Source organism: Capsicum annuum, chromosome 10 (assembly GCF_002878395.1).
Source record: "Capsicum annuum cultivar UCD-10X-F1 chromosome 10, UCD10Xv1.1, whole genome shotgun sequence".
NCBI lineage: Eukaryota > Viridiplantae > Streptophyta > Magnoliopsida > Solanales > Solanaceae > Capsicum > Capsicum annuum.
This window is the reverse complement of record NC_061120.1, coordinates 3,964,399-3,978,193: the sequence shown is the minus strand read 5'-3', so window position 1 is coordinate 3,978,193 and position 13,795 is coordinate 3,964,399.

Below are 13,795 nucleotides of genomic sequence, written 5' to 3'. Positions count from 1 at the left end.
ATAATTATTGAAATCTCAATTTTGAATCTGTCGAGATAAATACATAAATTCCGGCGGTTTGAAGCTTAATTACAAAAAAATTGCTATTTTGTATAATTACTAATATTTTAATTTTGAACCTGTTAATGTACATACATAAATTCCCACAGTTTGGAGCTTAGTTATTTAAAATTTTGATATTTTATATAATTATTAAAATTTCAATTTTGAATCTGTCGAGGTACATACATAAATGCCGACAGTTTGAAGCTTAATTACAGAATATTCTGATATTTTACATAATTATCGAAATTCTAATTTTGGATATATCAAGATACATAATTAGCTCATGATACTTCCATTGAAGATGCTTTTTCCTTTGTGAAGATACATAGTTATCTCACGATATATTTTTTTTTTGTTTTGAATTTGTCGAGATACATAATACATCTAATAAAAATATATTTTTTCTTGTAAAAGATACATAATTAGCTTTTGATATATATATTTTTTGATTTTGAACCTGTTGAGATACACAATTAGCTCCCCGATACATCCAACGAATATACAAAATTAGTTGAAATTCTTGTAATTACTTTATAAGGGTGAAAATTTGTGTAAATATGATAAGTTAAGGTGTATGCTTATGTTAATTTAGCAAAAAAATAAATCATATTTATTTTGTATTTTGCGAAAATGATTATATTTATCCTTCGTTTGAAAGCTTGATCCATTAATTCGCATGAGATTGTCACAAGATGCACGTAAAATGTGTGTCTATTTATCAACTTTATATAAAATTCAAAATTTGAAGGCATAAATATAAGTTGAGATCAAATTAAAGGATACATATATGTATTATGCCTTTAAAGTTTTGATTCATCGACGCCAATTTCGTTAAATTCGATTCATTGATGCTCGTCCCGTTAACTTTTTGACACATTTGTTCTTATGATCTACAAAATAGTTTACTTTTATCCCTTTTTGCTAATAAAGTTAGAGGGTATTTGGATCGACTTTTAAAAAGTAATTTTAAGCTAAAAGTTAAAAGTCATAAATTAATAATACCCATACGAGGAATATATAACAATGACCAGCATTTTTAGAATTACACATCTATATCTATAATCTATAATCTATAATCTATAATCTGTAATTTATCTATATCTATAATATATTAAAAGTGTGAAGACTCCTTAGAAAAATGATTTGAACTTTTCTTTAGACAAAACTGTCTTTACACTATTTTTAAAATTTATTATTTAATTATTTTTATTATATTAACTAAACTCCTAAAATATATGGAATGAGAATTAATCAATATTATCCTTTGTACTGATCAATTAGAAAGATACTCCAAAAATAGGATAGAAAAATACTCATAAAATATGACTCTATTAAGAAAATACTTTTATAAATATTGAGATGCACGTTAAACTAGAGAAGAAACAGATTTACTTATTGAAAAAATATGATTGACGCTCATCTAACTTGATTCAGTTGTATGTCTAGATTGGTGGATGCTTAATTTTCCAACCCTCAACTTCTTCACTATTTTTTTCAACATAATAGAATTCAACGTGTATATATATATGACTTTAGTGTCAAAATTTTCGCTTAGACAAGAATTATTTTCATCAAAACAGAAGCTTTGTGATCACTATTGTATTATTTTTTTGTAGTTTACAGGTCGTAAATAAATTTACAGGTGGTAGATGAATGTTGATAGATTTTGAGAAATTTTTTTAGGTAAAGATTAGGTTTAGTTGTATTATTTTTATATCTCTGTTTTAGAATTTTTTTTTTGTGTTTATAGTTGGTAGATGAGTGTCGGACGGCTTTGAGAAAATTTTTGTGTAAAAGTTAGATTTAATTATATTGTTTTGATGTCTCTATCATCGTATTGTTTTTAGTTTACAGGTGGTAGATGAATGTCGATCGGGTTTGGGATTATTTTTTGGTAAAGATTAGGCTTAATTAAATAAATTCTCCAAAAGATGTTGAATTTAATTATTGTATTTATCTTTAATATTTAAATAAATATCTTATTTAGTATAATGTTTTAACTCAATAAAGTGAGGTGTACATGCACAAGAAGAGTACACCTAAACTAGTATGTATATAAGTATTTATATGGTATATACTGTAAAGTTACATAATTTCGCTAGTAATTATTAAAAAAATACTACTATAATGAATAATAATTAAGTAAAATATGTTACATTAGATAATTTGTCTTCTAAAATTTAACTCACGAGTAGTTTGAGAGCACCCTTGACCTGACATACCATTCGTAAAACTCAATTTTAAAATTATGCGTAAGTTGAAAATACAATTATTGAATAAATTCCTGAAAATGAAGATAAACTTTAATTTGAAATACTGATGGTCAACTTGAAAGACAACATAAAAACTGAATTGACTAATATCTAATGAAGTCTTGACTCATGAACTGAAAGAGTTGCTAGGACATGACCCCGAGTTATCTTTATCGAAAATTAACAACAAAAATTATTTAATGAGTTGAAAATTTAGCAAAGTATAATCAAGTCCTCTAGATGCAATGAGGACTCACCACAGGCCGATACTGAATGGTATGATGAAAGATTTGATTTCGGTCTTGAATCTGTATGTCAGAATCTACATCATGAAGTGATATAGCGCAAAAAGAGTGCTCAATACTTGAAATGTATTATTAGTACGTAATAGTGTAATTTAAACAGTGAACATGAACTAACTGGAAACTGAAACCGTATAAGCATTTGAATTAAATCATAACATATGACATGAGTAAGGAGGTGTAGAACAAAAGACGTAACTACTTTACCTCAATCCAAAGAGTTGAAATACTATATGAATCCTAGTATCTCTGTTTAAATTCACCCCACCAACATTTAGGCAAATTAAATATCCACATAATACTGAGTCCTCTGGATGCAAGGAGGACTCACCACGGACTGATACTGAAAGGACTGGTAGTGGTCCTTCATGGTCCGAGGACTAAATTTCTAGATATTCAGTATTTCCAGCAGTTGTATTCATATCCTTTCATTTGAGTATGAGTCTGTTGGGGATCTGTCCCAATGGCTCTCTATTCTTTGAGTTGTAGAGGCTCTGTCAGACTAAACTGTCAGTTGTGTTGTCAGACTTTCTTTCAGTATCTTGTGATTTGGACATTATATTTATAGTGTGACCTGATGAGATTTAATCCTATTGTTTGATTTAAATTCTCAAAATGAGTACTAAGTGCAGTAGTACACTCAAAGGGTTAGCTTGAGGCTACTTGTAGTCTTAAGCACCGTGTGACGTCTCGGGATAGGACTTCAGGGTGTTACAAACTTGGTATCAGAGCCTAAGGTTTAAAGAGAGTACTAGGGAGTTTGACAAGCCGCATTACGTAGAGTCTTGATCATCGGTGTGTAGCGCGCTGCAGCAAGAGGCTACGGGATATTTTAGGAAAAATCATCTCTTTCTTTCATGATCCTTCAGCTTACAGTTGTCTCTCTCTGCTATTAATTCGTGCTCTTTTGGGATAGAATATACCTCTTCGCTGAGCCAGTATCTGTAGAATCAATAACCAGGTACCTCAGCTCGCAGAACCTTTGAATGAAAACGTGTCCCATGCTGAGTTTTGGGTAGCTTTCCAGGCGCTAGCCCTGGCAGTTACTGCTAATGTCCAGGCCAATAACCAGGCTGCAGTTCCGCCCTAACAAGGAAATGATTCGGCCGCAGCCAGACTTCGGGACTTTATGAGGATGAATCCACCAAAATTTTATGGGTCTAGGGCAGGTGAGGACCGCAGTTATATCTTGAGGAGATAAGGAAGATCACACAGGTGATGCATGTTTTTGAGGAAGAGAGTGTTGAACTGGAGTCTTACAGGTTGCAAGATATTGCTTATGACTGGGTTATTGCGTGGAGGAAAAATACGGAGAAGGGTGCAGCTCCCATAACTTGGCAGGAGTTTCAAGATGCATTCTTGGACAAGTTTTTCCCGCTCGAGATGAGAAAAGCGAACATTGAAGAGTTTATGAACTTGAACAGGGCTCCATTACTGTTAAGGAGTATTGCCTTAAGTTTAATCAGTTAGCCAAGTATGCTCCGGATTTGATGGCTGACCCCAGAACTAGTATGAGTAAGTTCGTGACTAGTGTATCTGGGTACGTCCTTAAGGAGTGTAGATTTGATATGCTTAACTAGGATATGAATCTTGCGAGATTGATGACGCATGAACAACAGATAGAAGGGACACGATAAGAAAGAGAGATAGAGTGAGGGGAAACAAAAGGGCTAGATCCAAGTAGCAGGAGTATGGTCAGACCAGGTCCCATGGAGGGAACCGTTCATAGTTTCAGAGCCTTTCGTCTATACCTGCACCTTCATCAGCTAGTGCTCCCGCACCTAGAGGCAGGTAAGAGCAGGAAAATAGGTCTTTTATGTCCAGATCCCAGAACAATGTCAGTAACAGACCTCGTGGTCCTCCATGTGCGAAGTGTGGCAGGGACCATCCAGGTGAATGCTTAGCCGATCAGAAGGGTTGTTTTGGTTGTGGTAAGTTGGGCCACAGACTTAGAGAGTGCCCGCGTGCTAGGCAAGGGAACAGAGATGCCCGACCTCAGGCACAGGCCACCAGTGCACCAGCTCCATTATCCCGTATAGCTCCTCCTCAGGGCGCTTTTTCCAGTACTGCTGGCGGTCAGCGCCAGAACAGATTCTATGCCTTACCATCCCGCCAGGAGTAGGAGGATTCTCTCGATGTTGTTACTGGTATGCTCCGTGTTTTTCACTTTGATGTTTATGTATTGTTGGACCCCGGGTTGAGTTTTCCCTATGTGACACCATTGGTTGCTATGAATTTTGAGGTGACACCTGAAAAGATTCCTGAGCCTTTCCTAGTTTCTACTTCAGTAGGGGAGTCAATTATTGCTAAGCATGTGTATAAAAGTGTCCAGTTACTGCTCTTCATAGAGTCATCCTTGCTGATTTGATAGAGTTGGAGATGGTTGATTTTGATGTTATTTTGGGTATCGATTGGCTTCACTCTTGTTATGCGTCTATAGATTATCGTACCCGTGTAGTCAAGTTTTAGTTCCCTGATGAACCCGTCTTTGAGTGGTCCGAAAATTCCGTGTCTCCTAAGAGTCATTTTATTTCTTATCTTAAAGCCAGAAAGCTAATTTCCAAAGGTTGCATCTATCATTTAGTTAGAGTTAAAGACACTAAGTCTGAAATTCTAACCCTTCTGTCAGTTAGCATAGTGAATGAGTTTCCCGATGTCTTTTCGAAAGATCTCCCAGGGGTACCTCCTGATAGAGAGATAGAATTCGGGATTGATCTTCTTCCCGACACACAACCCATTTCCATTCCTCCCTACCGTCTGGTACCAGCATAACTTAAGGAGTTGAAATAGCAACTCAAAGATCTTTTAGATAAGGGTTTTATAAGGCCCAGTGTCTCTCCTTGGGGTGCACCTGTCTTATTCGTGTGAAAGAAAAATAGTTCTTTGCGTATGTCCATTGATTATAGTCAACTTAAAGGTCACAGTCAAGAATAAGTATCCTCTCCCTAGAATTGATGACCTGTTTGATCAATTGCAAGGAGCAAGTTATTTCTCAAAGATAGACCTTAGATCCGGCTATCATCAACTTAAAGTAAGAGAGTGTGATATTCCAAAGACAGCCTTCAGAACCCGCTATGGCCATTTTGAGTTTCTAGTCATGTCCTTTGGGTTAACCAATACTCCAGTAGCTTTCATGGACCTCATGAATCGAGTGTTCAAATAGTATCTTGACATGTTTTTCATAGTATTCATCGATGATATTCTCGTTTACTCCCGTAGTGAGGATGACCATGTAAATAATCTCAGAATTGTCTTGCAAATCCTTAGGTATCACCAGTTGTTCGCTAAATTTAGCAAGTGTGAATTTTGGCTAAGGTCAATTGCTTTTCTGGGTCATATTATTTCCGCCGAAGGCATTCGAGTCGATCCCCAAAAGACAGAAGCTATAAAAAATTGGCCTAGACCTACCTCCCCGTCTGACATTAAGAGTTTCTTGGGTTTAGCTGGCTATTACTGTTGTTTTGTCGAAGGGTTCTTTTCTATTGCATCTCTTATGACCCGGTTGACCCAAAAGAAGGTTAAGTTCCAGTAGACAGATTCCTGTGACAAGAGTTTTCAGGAGTTGAAAACTCGACTCACTTCAGCAGCAGTGTTAGCTTTACCCGATGGTACTGATGGTTTTGTGGTGTATTGTGATGCCTCTAGAGTTGGTTTGGGTTGTGTGTTGATGCAGAGAGGTAAGGTTATAGCCTATGCCTCTAGACAGTTGAAACCACATAAAAGAATTACCCAACCCATGACCTTGAATTAACTGCTGTGATGTTTTCTTTGAAAATTCGGAGACACTATCTTTATGGTGTTCATGTTGATGTGTTTATTGATCACAAAAGCCTGCAATATGTGTTTACTCAGAGGGAGTTGAACCTTAGACAGAGGAGATGGTGAAAGTTGCTAAAAAATTATGATATGAGTGTGTTGTATCACCCGGGCAAGGCCAATGTAGTGGCAGATGCCCTTAGTAGGTTGTCTATGGGCAGTGTTTTTCATGTAGAGAAGGGTAAGAAAGAATTGGCTCGTGATATGCATAGTTTGGCTAGATTGGGTGTTAGGTTGCTTGACTCCACTGAGGGGAATATTTTGGTGCAGAGTAGTTTCGAATCTTCTTTAGTTTCAGAAGTAAAGGAAAAGCAAGACTTAGATGCTAGTTTGGTCAGACTGAAAGAGTCAGTTAAGGACCAAAAGGTAGAGGTTTTCTCCCAAGGAGGAGATGGTGTGTTGAGAATGCAGGGTAGATTGTGCGTTCCAAATGTTGATGATCTGATGAGGCAGAGAATTATGGCTGAAACGCATGACGTGCGATATTCTATTCATCCAGGTGCTACCAAGATGTACCGTGATTTGTAGGAAATCTATTGGTAGAATGGTATGAAGAAGGATATAAATGAGTTTGTAGCGAAGTGTGCAACATGCCAACAGGTCAAGGTAGAGCACCAAAGATCTGGTGGTAAGATGTAAGAGTTTAGCATTCCTACTTGGAAGTGGGAAGAGGTGAATATGGATTTCATGACTGCTTTACCTTTTTCGCGTCGTCATCATGATTCTATTTGGGTGGTTATAGACAGGATGACTAAGTCAACACATTTCTTGCCAGCACATACATCTTATTCAGTGGAGGACTATGCTAGATTGTATATCCGGAAGTTAGTCAGATTGCTTGGAGTTCCCTTGTCTATCATTTCGGATAGGGGTACTCAGTTCACTTCACAGTCTTGGAGAGCTTTTTAGAAGGGTCTTGGTACTCAAGTCTGTTTGAGTTTCGGTTTTCATCCGTAGACTGATGGTCAGGCTGAGAGGACCATCCAAACTTTGGAAGATATATTGAGGGCATGTGCTCTTGATTTCAAAGGTAGTTGGGATGAGCATTTGCCACTGATTGAGTTTGCGTATAGCAATAGTTATCACTTTAGCATCAAGATGACACTATTTGAGGCTTTGTATAGTAGAAGATGTAGGTCACCCATAGGTTGGTTCGAAGTGGGTAAAGCTACTATGATTGGACCTGATGCAGTATTCGAAGCTATGGAGAAGGTGAGATTGATTAGAGAAATATTGAAGACAGCGCAGAGTCATCAGAAGTCATATGCAGATGTGAGGAGAAGGGACCTTGAGTTTGAAGTTGGTGATTTGGTCTATCTGAAAATTTCTTTCATGAAAGGAGTGAAAAGGTTTGGAAAAAAGGGAAAGCTTAGTCCCCGTTATGTTGGCCCTTACAGAGTTCTTAGCCGTGTTAGGATAGTAGCGTATGAAGTTGATTTGCTTGCAGAGTTGTCAGCTGTTCACCCGGTCTTTTATGTATCCATGCTTAAGAAGCATCTTGGTGATTCTGTTGTTATAGATCCCTCGGAAAGCCTTGAAATTCAAAACAGCCTTTCATTTGATGAAATTCCGGTTGAAATCATAGATTATCAAGTTCGTAGACTAAGGAACAAATAAGTTCCCTTGGTCAAAGTTTTATGGAGAAATCGGTCAGTTGAGGGTGCTACTTGGGAAGCAGAAGCAGATATGCGAGCCAAGTACCCCCATCTCTTCTTCGTAAGTTCAGAGCAAGCCGAAGGTATTACTTTTCCTTAATTCAATCCCTTTCTAACCAAAGATTCAACTATATAGCTATTCTTGTTGCAATTTCATGTACTCTCTAGAGTACTCAAAAGTTTAGAATGACATAGATTCAATTTAGACAATTATTTTAGCTGTGCATCCTCATTTTTCTTTGCATTCCTAGATTAACTAGTGACATTCGAGGACGAATGTTTCCAAGGTGCATATATTGTAATACCGCGAGAATTTCAACCAATAGTAGAACTTAGTGATTTGGTAGTTGCATGATATAGTTTGATGAGTATTATGGCCTCAAAAGTGTCCTAGCTATTAGACGAATCAAAACATTCCTTACCGATTGAATTCTTAAGAAGGATATTGGTATAGTCAACTTCAAACAAGAATATCTCTCATTATACTATGAATTTTTGAGCTTATGACCCACCAATAGATAGATAACTGAATTAGCTTTCCAATAATACCAATTTCGCCCAAATCCGACATCGGAGCAAAAAGTTATACCTATTTTACTCCAGCATGTCTGCCTAGCAACTGAGTGACGACAATTTCTGACGGCTTGTCACATATCTGACGACTTATCAGAAAATGTCATCAGCCTTAGGCAGAAAGTCATAAATTCCAACATTTTGTGACGACATGAGCTGACCACTTGTCACATATGTGACGACATCAGCCCAATGTCGTCAGCTGTTAAATTCAGCATTTTTCAAACGGTTTTGGAGGGGTATTTTGTATTTTCACTTCACCCCATAATTCCATAAACACTTAATTCAACCTCTATTTCACCAAAATACACTCTTTTCTCTCAAATCCTCTCAAGAACCAAACCCTAGGGCCCCAACCTAAGATTCAAGATCCTTCAAAATTTCATCGTTAAATTCCAAAATTGATTCAAGAATTAGATTCCCCAAACTAAGATCTTCAAGAATCATCCATTAAAAACCCAAATAGAGTCCCAAAAGCAAGAGTTCATCCAAAGTTCATACTCTAAGGTATGTGGGGTTTGAGCAAGAACAACCCTTCCGTTCTTGTGCCCAAAAGTTGATTTTTATTTAAGTACTTGTAATTTATGAATGGAGTTATGTTCAAATTATCTTGTTTGAGGATTATGAGTTTATGAGTTATTCAAGTTGTGGATTTCATGATATTTCTACCTATTATGCTTTGATCCAAAAGTTTATATTATGATTTGCACTCTTTCTTTACAAGCTAATATTGTTGAATAATTCCAAGAATGATATTGAACATGACTTATTATTTTGAATTGACATGAGTCAAGTATTGAATTTTGAATCCAAAGATTTAGTATTGAGATTTTGAGACTATATTCATAGAAGTTTTGAGCTATTATAATCATATCCATAATGAGTTGGATTTTTATGATGTCATGATATTAAGCTTTCCTCTAGTGGATTACTTACCAAGATTTGAATCAAGATTGATATTTTGATATTGAGTTAAATTAGGAATCCATAAATTTCATATGATTTAAACTAAAAGAAATATGATTTGGTCTTCATTATAGACCCTTGAGTTATTTTAAGGTGGATTTCCTAAAAGAGTTTTGAGCTTGAGTATGGGAGTAGTATTTAACACCAAGTTGGGTATGATTCCAAGGTTTCATGCCCCAGAACTACGCGCCACCGTAGGATTGGGATTTGTGAGCCCGAGGCCGAGATAATGATCACTAAAAGTTGAGGTTCTACTCCGATGGAAAGGATAGAACAGCTCTCCCCAATGTGGGCGAGACGTTGTACTCCATGTAAGCTCACATGATTTATGTCGGTTAGAAGAAACTCCCAAGTCCATAAAAGTCCAAAGTTTCCAAATTCGAATTCCTAAGTTTATAAAGTTTTGAGTCCTTTAGATCCAAAGAAGTTCTATCCTCCTCGATAAAGAAGTATGAGTTTTGAAAGTATTGTTTAAAGATTTCTCTAGCTTATGAGTTTTGAAAATAAAAGGAGAAATTCAGATTTTTGAGTTAAGTATAATGACTCACGAGATTTATCATACATGTTTCATTATTCATGATTTATGATGTTTATATTTCAGATTTTTATTCAAGCTTTGTGAGTCATTATAGTCAGCATGCATGATTTCTATAAAGATTAATGATATTGTTTACTTAAATGCATACACCCCCATGTACTCAGTACATTCCCAAAGTGCTGACCCACATATACGTCTATGTGCTATATTGTTTCATATTGTAGGTTCAGGTGCTCAGTCCCAGCAACGTCAGTGATTTCGAGCGCCTTCGTCTACATTTCTGCAGTGGTGAATCCTCATAGTCCGAGGATCAAATTTCCAGATATTCAATATTTCCATCAATTGTATTTATCTTCTTTCATTTGAGTATGAGTCAGTTGGGGATCTGTCCCAATGACTCTCTATTCTTTGAGTTGTAGAGGCTCTGTCAGACTAGACTGTCAGTTGTGTTGTCAGACTTTCATTCTGTATCTTGTGATTTGGACATTATATTTATAGTATGACCTGATGAGATTTAATCCTATTGTTTGATTTAAATTCTTAAAATGAGTACTAAGTGCAGTAGTAGGCTCAAAGGGTTAGCTTGGGCTACTTGTAGCCTTAAGCACCGTGTGACGTCTTGGGATAGGACTTCGAGGTGTTACAAGGCCGCTCCCTAGCTAGTCTGGGGAAGCCTGATCAATTTTTGGCTAAAATCAAGCTCGAGACCCAGGCGCATCTAAAAAATCGTGAGATATAGCGTACCAATTTAGCCCAAAAGTGGCAGTTCGCGTTGTTTCGCCCGTTTGACCACCCAAATCGCCCGGCCCACCCCAATGAACCACAGTAGACACTCTCCAACATGCCTGGGGAAACCTAATCAATTTTTGACTAAAATCACACTCAACCCCCAGTCTTACATCAAAAACTGTGGGCTATAGCACACCGATTTAGCCCTAAAAAAGCCCATTCATGCTGTTTCACCAGTTTGAAACCTCAAATCACCCTGCCCACTCCATTGGCCCATACTAGGCTACTCTTCAGCTTTCCTGGGGCAGACTGATCAATTTTTGGCTAAAATCAAGCCCCTGCCCAGGCCCACCACAAAAACCATAGGCTATAGCACACCAATTTAGCCTAAAAATGGTTCATTCGCGCCATTTCGCCCGTTTGACTACCCAAATCGCTCCACCTACCCCAATGGCCCATACTAGGTCTCTCTTCAGCTTGTCTCGAGCATTCTTCCAAAATCATGCCCCGGCACCTGGGCTCACCCCAAAACCCATTTTCTATAACACACCGATTTGGCGTGACAATGGCCCATTTATGCCGTTTCACTCGTTTGAACACCCAAACTGCCCCGCCCACCCATATGGCCCACACTAGGTCACTCCCTAGTTTACGTTAGGTAACCCAATCAATTTTTGGCCATAATCTTGCCTGATCATTGGGCTCATCTCACAAACCGTGGGCTATAACACATTGGTTTAACCCTAAAATGCCCGTTCACATGGTTTCGCCCGTTTGACCACCCAAACCAGCTCGCCTACCCTAATGGCCAATACTAGGCCACTCCCCAAACTGATTGAGGCACACCGATCTATTTTCTTCCTAAATTAGGCCCATCCTCGGGACCACCCTAAGAACCGCTGGCTATTGGTCATCGATTTGACTCGAAAATGGCCCGTTGGCGCTATTTTGCCTGTTTGACTACCGAAAATGCCCTGCCCACCCCGATATCCCACACTAGGTCACTTCCTAGTCAACTTGGTGCAGTTCAATTAATTTTTTATCAAAATCATGCCTGGCCCCCAGGCCCACCCCAAAAACCGTGGGCTATAGCACATCGATTTTGCCCAAAAAATTACCCATTTGCACCGTTTTGCCCGTTTGACCATACAAATTGCCCTGCCCACCCCAATGGAACATACTAGGCTACTCCCTAGCCTGCCTGGGATAGCCCAGTCGATTTTTGGCTAAAATCATGCTCGACCCCTGGGCTCACCCTAAACACTGTGACCTTAAAATTGCCTATTCACGTCGTTTTGCTCGTTTGACCACCCAAACTGCCTTGCCCACTCTAATAGCCCACACTAGGCTGCTCCCCAGTCTTCTTGGGGCAGCCCGATTAATTTTTGACCAAAATCACGCTCGACCCCTGGGCCTACCCTGAAAATCGTGGGCTATAGCACACCGATTTGACCTATTTATGTCGTTTCGCCCATTTGACAACTCAAACAGCCCCGCCCATCCTAATGGCCTACACCAGTCCGTTCCCAAGCAAGCCTAGGTAGCCCAATCGATTTTTAATAAAAATAACGCCCGACCCCGGTCCCACCCCAAAAATCGTGCTCTATAACACATCGATATGACCCAAAAATGGTCCATTTACATCGTTTCACTTGGTTGACCACCCAAATTGGACCGCCTACCTCAATGGCCCATACTATCCCCCTTTCTAGCCTACTTGGAGCAGCCCGATCTATTTTTGGCCAAAATTAAACCTGGCCTCGAGCCCACCCCAAAAATCGAAGGCTATTGCATACAAATTTAGCCTAAAAATAGCTCTTTCGCTCAGTTTTGCCCGTTTGACCACCCAAACCACTTCGCCTACCCCAATGGCCCACACTAGGCTACTCTCTAACTTGCTTGGGGCTACTCGATTAAATTTTGGCTAAAATTATGCCTGTCCCCCGAGCCCACCCCAAAAATCGTGGGCTATAACACACCGATTTGGCCTGAAAATGTCCTGCTCACGTCGTTTTTCCTGTTTGACCACCAAAATCACCATGCCCACCCCAATGGCCCATACTATGTCGGTCTCCATCCTTCTTGGGGCAGCCTGATAGATTTTTAGCCAAAATTACTCCCGTCCCAGGGCCCACCCTAAAAACCGCGGGCTATAGCACATCGATTTAGCCTGAAAATGGCCCGTTTCCGCTGTTTCACCCGTTTGACCACCCAAACTACCCCACCCACTCCAATGGCCCACACAAGGCTGTTCCCCATCCTGGCTGGGGAAGTTTGATTAATTTTCAGCCAAAATCACGCCCATCCCCCAGTTCTACCCCAAAAATCGTGGGCTATAGCACAGATTTGGCCCGAAAATTTCTCGTTCACAATGTTTCACCCCTTTGACCTCCCAAACTGCCTTGCCTACCCCAATGGTCCATACTTGGCTGCTTCCCAGCCTGCCTGGGGTAGCCCGATTGATTTTTAGCAAAATCGCTAAAATCACGCTCGACCTCCGAGCCCATCCCAAAAATCGTGGGATATAGCATACCAATTTGGCCCAAAAATGGTCTGTTTACATCGTTTCACCCGTTTGACCACTCAAACCGCCCCGCCCACCCCAATGACCTACACTAGGCCATTTCCTAGCTTGCCTGGGGTAGCCCGATCGATTTTTGGCCAAAATCAAGCACGACCCATAGGCCCACCCCAAAAATCATGGGCTATAGCACACCAATTTGACCCAAAAAGGTCCGTTCGCACTGTTTCGCCTGTTTGACCACCCAAACTGCCCCGACCACTAAAATATCTTACACTAGGCTGCTCTCCAGCTAGCTTGGGGCAACCCGGTCAATTTTTAACCAAAATCACGCCCGGCTCCCGGGCCCTCCCCAAAAATCATGGGTTATAGCACACCAATTATGTCTAAAAAGGCCC